The 10,852-nt window shown below is 44.0% G+C and overlaps 1 protein-coding gene across 3 annotated transcripts in view; it reads left to right on the top strand.

The window, feature by feature from the left end:
- Positions 1 to 7,858, top strand: part of LOC148016310 (uncharacterized) — a 55,025-nt gene extending 47,167 nt beyond the window's left edge. For 2 of the 3 annotated variants that reach the window (XM_087663753.1, XM_087663752.1), the window contains exons 19-20: positions 6,909 to 7,152; positions 7,276 to 7,856. The gene's annotated coding sequence lies outside the window, so the exon portion shown is untranslated. Of the gene's footprint in view, positions 1 to 6,583; positions 6,723 to 6,908; positions 7,153 to 7,275 lie in introns of all 3 variants that reach the window. The other variant, XM_087663754.1, reaches the window with a different exon arrangement.
- Positions 7,859 to 10,852: the final 2,994 nt, after the last annotated feature.

Raw genomic sequence — 10,852 nt, 5'->3', positions numbered from 1 at the left:
TCCTATGGTTTTGGACCAAGAGGAACAGTTAAAGGGACAGTATGCTTCTAAGTCGGAGGCGTTGACAGGTCAAGCCTCTCAGAAGAAGGGGAAGGACCAAAAGAAGAAGAAGGGGGATAACAAGTCCAAGAAGGATAAGGACAAGGATAAGGACAAAGACTCCACATGTCATATTTGTGGAAAGACTGGCCATTGGAAGAAGGATTGCCCTGACAAAGACACGAAGGACACCAAGAAGAAGGACACCAAGGATTCTGGAGCGGTGATTGCACCCTCATCAGTTGCATTTCTTCATCTAGCTGTCATTGAGGACGCATTCACCGAATGCTTCTGATGCTGCGATGACGGCTTCCCAAGCTCGAGAGTGGATTGTTGATAGTGGTGCCTCACGGCACATGACTCCTTCATCAGATGGTGTTCCCCAGCTGCGACCCTCGCGTGGGCAGATTCTCATTGGAGATAGCTCTTCAGTTTCTGTTGCAGGTCGGGGTAAGATGCAGTTGATTCCGGATGGACGAGGTGGTACCCATACCTCAGAGGTTTTGCATGTACCAGGATTAGGGTAACATCTCCTTTCAGTTCATAAGATTTGCTCCATTGGTCTTATGGTGGAGTTTGACAGTTCTACGGTGCGAGTCCTTGATCGTGGATCGAGGAAGGTTCTCTCATCCGGATATAAGGAGAAAGGCATTTACAAACTGAAGTCTTGCACCGCCCTCTCTACTCTTCTTCTTACCTCACAGTCACAGTCACAGTCAGAATTATGGCATGCTCGGTTTGGTCACCTGAACTATGACTATCTTCGGAGGGCGTCACGTGGACAGCTTGTTCGAGGGTTGCTGGATATAGTGGTGAGCCAGCAGCCATGTGTCTCCTGCATTCGGGGGAAGCCGCATAGGGATGCCATTCCCCACACAGCTTCGCGGCGGTCTACTTCACCGATGGAGCTAGTATCTACGGATCTATGTGGCCCTATGAGGAATGAGTCCCTGCGTGGGAGCTCGTACTTCATGCTGATCGTGGATGACTATAGCAGGATGACATGGGCCTACTTTTTGGCACTAAAGTCAGAAGCTTTCTTGCACTTCAAGGATTGGCTTCTCTTTGAGGAGAACATGATCAGGCCGGAAGTTGAAGACGTTGCGATCCGACAAGGGAGGTGAATTTGTGTCTAATGAGTTTGCTCGGTTTTGTGCAGATAGAGGAATTCACCAGGAGTTTGCCAATACCAATACTCCTCAAGAAAATGGTATTTTTGAACGGAAGAACCGCAGTGTGATCGAGATGGCGCACACCATGATGGAGCACCGACAGACCCCTCAGGTTCTGTGGGCCGAGGCTGTGGCTACTACAGTCCACATCCTTAATCGATCCCCTACTTCGGCCGTGGAAGGGATGACTCCCTTTGAGGCTTATTTTGGGACAAAGCCAGATGTTTCTTACTTTCGAGTCTTTGGGTGTGATGCCTATGTTCACATTTCCAAGGCTCACCGTGATAAATTTGAAGCGTCTTCTCGAAAAGAGGTATTTGTTGGCTACAGCTCCCAGTTCCAAGGCTACCGACTGTAAGATCCCGTCAAGCGGGATGTGTCCACTAGCCGTGATGTGCGGTTTGTGGAGGTTTCGGCTACTTTAACGGGTGAGGAGCATCCGGTTCTTGGAGATCCAGGGGAGAGTTGGGCTCCTTCTACAGTTCCACTGGAGCCCGTGCCTTTTGATTATGATTCTGTTTCTGACACAGAGTCTACTGTTCCACCGGACAGCTCTGAGGAGTTACCACCGGTGGATATTCCAGAGTCTTCTGCTGATGGAGAACAACGAGGGGAGGTTCGGTCTCCTCCTCGCTGGGCCCGTGACACACTCCGTGATTCAGGGATCGAGGGGGTTCGTGAGGAGTAGGGACCGCAGGATGGTCCGCGATGGTCACGGAGGCACCAAGCACATTCTACGGAGCTTGTTTGCTCCAACTATTGTTTGATGACCCGTGTTATGCAGGATCGAGAGCCCACCTCCGTGAATGAGGCTTTATAGTCCGCCGCATGAAAGAAAGCTATGGAAGCTGAGTTGGAGGCTATTGAGAGGAATGGCACTTGGTCACTCGTGGCCCGCCCCCCGAAGAAGAAGGTGATTGGAGTCAAGTGAGTCTTCAAGACCAAATATCTCAGTGATGGTACTTTGGATAAGCACAAGGCTCGCCTTGTTGCTAAAGGTTTTGCACAGCGCCCAGGGACTGAGTGTCATGACACTTTTGCCCCCACAGCTCGTATGGCGACCATTAGAGCTGTTCTTGCTTTGGCTGGCCATAGGAGATGGCCTGTTTATCAGTTGGATGTGAAGTCAGCCTTCCGGAACGGTGATTTGAAGTAGGAGATCTATGTTGAGCAGCCTCCTGGCTTTGGTTCTTCAGATGGGAAAGTCTACAGGTTGAAGAAGGCCTTGTATGGCCTCAAGCAAGCCCCGCGTGCATGGAACGAGAAGATCGATTCGTTCCTTCAGACTCAGTTGGGATATCGGCGTTCCAAGGCCGATCCGCAGCTGTATGTTCACACTTCCGAGGATGGTTGTGTGTTGTTTGTATTATATGATGATGATTTGATTGTCACAGGTGATGCTGCACAGCAGGTCCAGGAGACGAAGTCAGCTTTACATCGGACGTTCGAGATGACGGATTTAGGTCTACTCCATATCTTTTTTGGCCATGAGATTTATCAGTCTCAGAGGGGGATCTATATCTCTCAACAGAGATATGTACAGGAGCTCTTGGTGTCTTTTGAGATGGAGGATTGTCGGGCCCTCTCTACTCCTATGGATCCGAATTGGAAGGCCACTTCCCATTCAGCTTCTCCTTTGGCGGATGCGTCGCGCTATCGACAGTTGATTGCGTCCTTGATTTGGCTTCTCAACACCAGGGTTGATCTATGTTTTGTTGTTGGGCTCCGGTAGGGTTCATGAGTGAACCTAAGACGGTGCATTGGCAGGCTGCTCAGAGGATACTTCGGTATCTGAGGGGGACGTCTGATTTAGGGATTCATTACCCCGTGGGGACAGATGGGTCAGATCTTGTACTTGTAGGTTGGAGCGACTCGGATTGGGCCGGTGAGGTGGACCACAGGCGGTCTACTACAAGTTACTGTTTTACTTTGGGTGCAGGTGTTATTTCATGGAGTAGCAAGAAGCAGCCCACGGTAGCCCTTTCGTCTACCGAGGCAGAGTATCGGGCCGCGTCTTCCACCACATGCGAGGTTGTGTGGCTTCGGCGATTATTGGAGGAGCTTGGGTGTCCCCAAACTCGTCCTACATCGCTGCGATGTGACAATGAGAGTTGCATTGCCTTGGCAAGGAACCCTGTTTTTCATGCCCGGACGAAGCACATTGAGATCCAGTACCACTTCATCCGAGAAAAGCTTCTGGATGAGACCATCACTGTGGAGTATTGCAAGACGGAGGACAATCTTGCGGATTTGTTTACGAAGGCACTTCCTCAGTCTCTACTTCGGAGACATTCCAGATCCCTCAGGCTTCTGCCCTGCCCAGGCTCTGAGAGGGGGTGTTTGAGATCATAGCCAGGCAGGCAGGCAGTCTGCACAGTCGGACTGTGCAGTCGGACTGCCAAGAGGCAGTCCGACTGCCTGCAGCCCAGTTGGCTGCAATGCAGCCGACCTGTGCTGGTTGCGCCCTATTTCCTGGCGCGCTCTTTTTGCTGCGGTTGTCGGCTGTTTATACCCGACGTTCCCAGCAGTCTACACACTTCTCTGACGCAGATTACAGACCGGTGACGCGCAGTTTCTGTCTCTGTTCACAGATTTCAGTCAGCAGACAGTGCAGACTGCAACGGACTTCGAGGTGGACAGCAGGTTGCATCGTCGAGGTGGAGACATGCAATTCAGCGCACTGCGCCCGTGTATATCTTTGTATTCAGCATTCTTTATACAGCAGATCTTCATTGTCCACTGTCTCTTTCTCTCTTTTCTCTCTTTGCGTTCTCTCTCTCTCAGTCCTACGCTTCCGCACCGCTGCACTCTGACACTAGTCTCCTGAGATGTCTATGTGAACTGAGATGTCTTTGTGAACTGAGATGTCAGCTCTTTGGGTTTCAAGCAGTAGAGGTGGGTGAGGAATACCCTATTACTGGAGATCTCGGTGACAGTCAGCACCTGAGCCAGTGACTATGGAGCCTATGGTTGTCATCTTTACAATGGTTTTTTCTTCTTAGTTGAGAGGTTGGTATCCTCACCATTTGGTTGGGAGAACTGATATGCATCTCCTTCCTTGTGATTTTAGGTGAGTTGATAGTAGCTTATGATGAAGCAAGTAGAGAAATATGTAGAGTAGTACTTCCTTTGGATGTGTTCCTTAAACTTTGTCCCAGTCTTCCCCCTAGGTCTAATTTGGATGAAGAAGCAGCTCTGAAGCAGCATTGTCCTCCACATCAGGGAATAATGCTACCTCAGACCCTCTAGAGAGGGAGAAGCTATATGGGTGGGAAGTTCCAAGGATGAATGTGGCTGACACATAACATGTTAGTTTGTGTTCCTCATGCAAAACTAGCTCATAGTAGCATTAAAATGCATTTCATACCTGCACAAAATTTATGGAACTTTTCAAAATGTTCAGTCTTACAAAAGTCGGGTTTATCCGTCTTGAAAGGTCAGAGTATTAAAAAATATTAAGTTTGAGTCAGAACACTTCAATAATAGAATAGATGATAGCAGGTGGGAGCAGCAGGAGAGTTGGCCCTGGTGTTGGGCTAATGAGGGATGTAAGTGGCAAAAAACAACGATTCCCTTTAATAGAATTTTCTCAGATTTCCTTTAGAAACTCATATTTAATGAATCTTTTTGGGACCATTTTGGGAGCCAAAAAGAAGCAATAAAATTGTGGCAATTTCTATGTTGCTAAAAATGGTGGGCCTTAAGCTTGTAATATAAAAATCTGGGCAAGGATGCACTATCCTCATCTATAACCAATCTATCCAAATGCTCTAGCACATGGCTCTCAACCTGTCTGCTCAACTCATGCTTCAGAGTAGAAGCAACATAAACTTGGCCAATGTGTGGCCTGTGCGATTCTCCTATAATTTGCTCATAGATTGGTACTATGTCGGTGGTGGCCCAAGCAGCTGGAAACTCCTCACATGGGGCTCTATCATGCATGTGCTGGGAAGGGATCTGATAGATAGGCATGTGAAAAATGATCAACCACCAACCCATCACAGTCCTGAGCTTTGCCATTCGCAATCAGTGAATAGCTCCCCTCACCATGCCAGTGTGGAAAAGGTGTTACATCTGAGCATGATGTGACCAAGGCTGAGGGTGTGCTGAAACTGCAAAATATATTAGTCCTTTAGAGAATTGAGAGCTGAAGAAGCATGGACAGTAACTCAGAGGTAGACTAGGAGTAGCAGGAGATGCAGGACTATGAAAACAGAGTTGTTGGGGGATGTTGGATAAGTGTAGGCTGCAGCAGCAGGTCACTTGGGCCAAAAACACAGCAGCAGGTTGCCACAAACAGCAGAGAATGGGCATGGCCAGGTGGAGAGGGATGTTGCCAGCAGCCGGACAGGTTGTCAGGCTGGAATGATGTTACTCTAATGAGAAAGTTGGTGCTGTGCAGGCTGCAGCAAGGCAGATGATGATGGCAGCAATGAGAGTGACGATGGTTGATCAATACAGGAGTGGAGAAAGATGATGTGTGCAACAGGAAAGGAAACTATGATCTTGGACTTTCAAGCTAATACCCCTTATGGTGAACTAGTACAATGCCCCTTATGTTGAACGCAGGTGCTGTATATTTGGCTTAACTCCCCACACGTATTTCGATGAGGAACATCTAGTTTGGCCAACATATAGGGTTTTCAAAATCCCAGTTGTAGTTGTTGGTTGTTAATTGCCATGATTGTTTGTTGTGGTTGCAAATTTGCACGACTCTTTGTTTGTTTATCTACACCTGGGCTAGGTTATAGGGATTGCCTCAGTGGTGGTTGAATAAAAAATGGAGCATGGGGATATTTATATTTTGGGTTTGATATAGGTTGGATAATCTGAAAGCTTTTTTTTCCCAAAACTACTCAAAATGGAGTATCTGTTTTTAAATGGTGTTGCATGTCCCCTTCATCATGTTGGATGACGTGAAGTTAAGATGTGGAACATGTTAATTGTACCACCATGTGCAGTGGTCAAGGTGGGTTTATCTGCTTTGCAAAGTTCTTATTGTCACAAATACAAATGTGCGATCAATGCAAAATATTTGGAATTACATTTATATGTTGCCTAGGTCATCCTTGTAAAGGGGTTGCTAGGACTCTCTCTAGATTTCCGGGTAGCTGTAAAGCTGTAAAGCTGAATTATACTTGCATAAAAGTCGATTAACAGGAGAATTCTATTTACTGGAAAGGCCGGAACCTTCTTAAGCTAGATAAGAAACCTCATTTTACTGGTAGTTTGGTAATATAGATGCTCTTGAATTTTCTTCTTGTTCTGTTAGGGTGTTCTTTGTTTTGGGGGGTGTAGTGCAGAAAGAAGAAGACATTATTCACTAACTGGTTAGATAGAATGACTGATGCATTTAAAAATGTGGATTTCAGATTGTATAATGGAGAGGGCGCAGTGGGCCAAATTCATTCCTAGGTGCAATAATTATAAGTAGCATCTCTTTTAGATGCTTGAAATTGATGCAGAGCAGAGCAAAGATATTTAAGATATGTATGTTTTAGAAGCCTGAAGGTGTGGTATTCTTTGAATCTGTGTTCCTTTTCGTAACTTCAGGGATCGAATGGCATAGGTTTTTGTTGTTTCTATTTTAAAGAATTTAAGTACGTGGATGTTTTATAGCATGGTAATGTTTTAAAACACTGTTTTCGGTTTATTCCTAGTCTGTATTGTGATAAGAGTGGTATTACTGTCTTTCAGATTAAATGGAAGGGTCTCCAAAGGAGCTTGCCCGCAAGAAATTCATTTACAGCTTCACATTTAAGGTCATATCAGCAGGGTCCCTTGCAGGGGTCAAAATTGAGCATGTAACATTATCATTTTCTGACAGCAGTGGCTGGAAGCAATTGCAATACCTCCAGTAAGACCTTAGATGTATCTGCAGTCTTGTAAAGATCTTTACAATGCATGTAATGCGGTACTGTTTCATCACTGGTACTGGAAGGTAACCGTTGGTCTAGTGTTTGTCTTTCAACAAAATGTAAAATGCTAGCTGCACCTTGTAGAGTAGGATGACAGGCATGCCATCTACTCCTGACTCGAGATCGGCTTTGTGTTTTTGTAACAGATGGTGGTTTGCAGAGTAAGAATGTCCATACAGTCAATCAAAAGGCAATTTTCATTACGTGCTTAAAAGTCTGGCACATTTTACAAACAGTGCTTGCACTTGTATTCTAATTGAACTTGGACATTGAGTTTATCTTAATATGTCCTTGCTAGGGCTATAGCAAAGGCATTGCTATTATAGCAGAGTGGCAGGTGAGTTGGCTAGCATTCAAATGCCTTCTAGTTCTTTCTCAAGGGTGGAGGCATGTGCTGGACTGAGAGAACTGTGTCAGGATAAATATTCCTTCTGTTGTGTATGCTTTTGTATATCGGTCAAGAGGATCACTTTAATATAAGCAAATGTTCATCAAAATGTTCATCAGAACTCGAGGAACCCTGAAGGATTGAGATAACTGATGCACATTTTTTGATGCTCTATTGATGAAGATCCACATACCCCAAAGAACTTGGAGCACCTTTGAAACAAGTTGGGCCTAGTGCAGCTCTAGGAACCTGAGTATCTAACAAATCTTGTTATTGCTATCATCTTTGTTGAAAAACTTGTCAATGTATGGATCTTCTTAGTCCAATAGTGGTACTAAGAAGTGGTGCGTTTATTTTGTGAAGTGATGCTTCCTCAATAATAAGGCTCCAACATTGGTTCTGCCTTGGGCATGGGCAAAAAGTCTTTGGTTTTGACTTCATTTGTCATTCACTCCCTCATATTACACCCTTTAGTGTGCCATAGTAATGTACATGATTTCTATCTCTTTAGAGATTTTTTGTGCTAAGCACAACCCTTTCTCATAGGTGTCGCATTGGTGATGGCTTGGGCACGGCCAAAAATCTGTGGCCTTGATTTGCTCTTTCATTGACACCTCACTTTACATCCTTTAGTGCTTCATGACAATGTAAAAGGTTTTAAAGAGATTGCATTGAGCACAACACTTTCTAGTAGATGTCACATTGGTCTAGTGGTCATCATGGTAGAAAAGGCTTTGGCCTTGACTTCCTCTTTCATCAACTCCCTCATATAACATATTGCAATACTCCACAACAATGTGCATGGTATTAGAGGTTTTTCTTGCTAGAGCACAACACTCTGGTTGGTCACATTGGTGTCACCTTTGATTGGCCAAAAGGCTATGGTCTCGACCTACACATCTCATCTACTCTCTCATATTTCATCCCTACATCGTGCTAGAGATTTTTCGCACTAGCAGATGGCTCCTTCCAATAGATGTCACTTTGGCATTGCTGTTAATTTGGTCAAATGTGTTTGGTCTTAACTTCATTTTTCTTTGGTTCCCTCCTATTACATACATTAGGGCTCCATACCAATGTACATGGTTTTAGGGGTTTTACTTGTTAGAGCAACTATACTTGCGAGTAGATGTCTCATTAGTTTTCTTATCAATTCTTGATCAAGTGAGATCATTTTGTGTGAAACAAGTGTAGGACAGAGTTGAGTGACATTGGAATGATGGTGAGGTCTAATTAGTTCAATGCTTAAGTAGGAGTCTTTTTGATAATTTAGGGACATTGGGCTTTTATGTCGGACTATTTACATTAGTTGGTGCATTATTCAAGTTTACTCCATAATGACGAGGTTAGTATATGACAAGAAGATTGGTGAATTTTGTTGCATACATTGTTGCTTGGGTTAACATCTTAATCTAATGGCTTTTAATGGAACAAATATGTTTCATAATTTCAATGTAATTTATCCCAATTGGTTGGTTTTGTAAAAGCACCTTTTAATACAAGTCATACATCCCCATATATATTGATGGATTTTTCTCGGCATTTATTTGGATGTAATATACACACTAATATAATATAACTTTGGCCAAAGTATACTTGAGCTCTCCTTGGTTATTACATGGTTGACATATAGGCTTTCTTGAGTATCAAAGGTGTATAGGATAAAGAGAGACACATCAATATTACTTGCAATGCACTTTGGGGTGTCATTGACACATGAAAAAATCTAGTTTAGAGTGCCATGGGCACAATTAGGGAACCTACTGTAAGATCACTTTGGGTTGTGATTGGGGTAGAGATTCATTTTGGGGTGCCATTGGCATTCTAAAAGCAAGCACATACTATACTTTGATATTTCTAAATGCATCATCGTTCCTAAGTAACTTGGTGCTTAGGCTTTCTTTCAAATTTTATGACGGCTTTACAACCTTGATCTGAGATGCCCTTTCTTTGTCCTTTCTAGTTGTCTTAATCTTGTTGATTTTATTTGTGATCCACAATTGGGCTCCCTTAAAAATGGAACTCTTTTTCTTTCAAAATTGCCCTTATTTTGGTCTCTAGTTTGCATAACAGATATCCTTGGTGAGCATCATCTTGCTGTCTTTTTGAATGTCATCCATGAGGAGGGCCTCCCAAAAATGCACGGAATGCAATCTTCTTTAGCAATGTATGCAAAGATGGTGTCGGCCATAGCTTGCTTATTTGCCACCTCATAATTTTCTTTTGCATCTCTTGCACTTTGGTTTTCATTTCCTCAACCTCATCTTCAATCTTCTTGTAGTTGCAATCGACTTTGTTGCTAGCCTTAAGTCTAGTTTTGCCAAACATCTAAGCACTTTGGCCAATGAGCTTTTCAAAACCACATTTTGTGCTTTCAAGTTTCAAACTCTTGGGAGCAAGTATTTCTCCCATGGGTTTGATAATAATGCCAAAACAACTAAGAAAGTCTTTGGGTTCATTTTGTTGGTAATGTAGGAGCCCAAGTTTAACCCTCACTTTTGGGTGTTGTAATTGCATTGTAGGGGGAGGTGGTGAGGTAGATGAGAAAATACCCAAGCTTGTGTGCGAATAGACATTTATGTGAAAAAGGGAGGAGTGGGGAAATTAAAGTTGTTATAAGTATAGTTGAAGACACAGGATTTATTATGTTGTTGCTATCAAATTGTCATACAAGGAGAGAGTTTGCTAGTTGTCGTTGTAACCCATGAGATGAGAGAGGGTTGTGTGTAGGGGAGAGATAAAAAGGGAGGAGTGGGGAAATTAAAGTTGTTATAAGTATAGTTGAAGACACAGGATTTATTATGTTGTTGCTATCAAATTGTCATACAAGGAGAGAGTTTGCTAGTTGTCGTTGTAACCCATGAGATGAGAGAGGGTTGTGTGTAGGGGAGAGATTATGTGGTGGTTGAGAGGAGTTTTTGACTTGCTTAGAGAGGATATGAAGCCCACATACGCACATGCATGCGTGCGTATGTGGGCTTCATATCCTCTCTAAGCACACAGGTGGGGAAATTAAAGTAATTGCATTGTAGGGGGAGGTGGTGAGGTAGATGAGAAAATACCCAAGCTTGTGTGCAAATAGACATTTATGTGCAAATATATGAGAGAGGGTTGTGTGTAGGGGAGAGATTATGTGGTGGTTGAGAGGAGTTTTTGACTTGCTTAGAGAGGATATGAAGCCCACATACGCACATGCATGCGTGCGTATGTGGGCTTCATATCCTCTCTAAGCACACAGGTGGGGAAATTAAAGTAATTGCATTGTAGGGGGAGGTGGTGAGGTAGATGAGAAAATACCCAAGCTTGTGTGCGAATAGACATTTATGTGAAAAAGG

Source organism: Lygodium microphyllum, chromosome 23 (genome assembly GCF_053477565.2).
Source record: "Lygodium microphyllum isolate KBCC chromosome 23, Lygodium_microphyllum_v1.1.10, whole genome shotgun sequence".
In the NCBI taxonomy this organism is placed as follows: Eukaryota; Viridiplantae; Streptophyta; class Polypodiopsida; order Schizaeales; family Lygodiaceae; genus Lygodium; species Lygodium microphyllum.
Note: the sequence above shows the minus strand (reverse complement) of the source record. Positions and strands in the feature narration are given on the sequence as shown.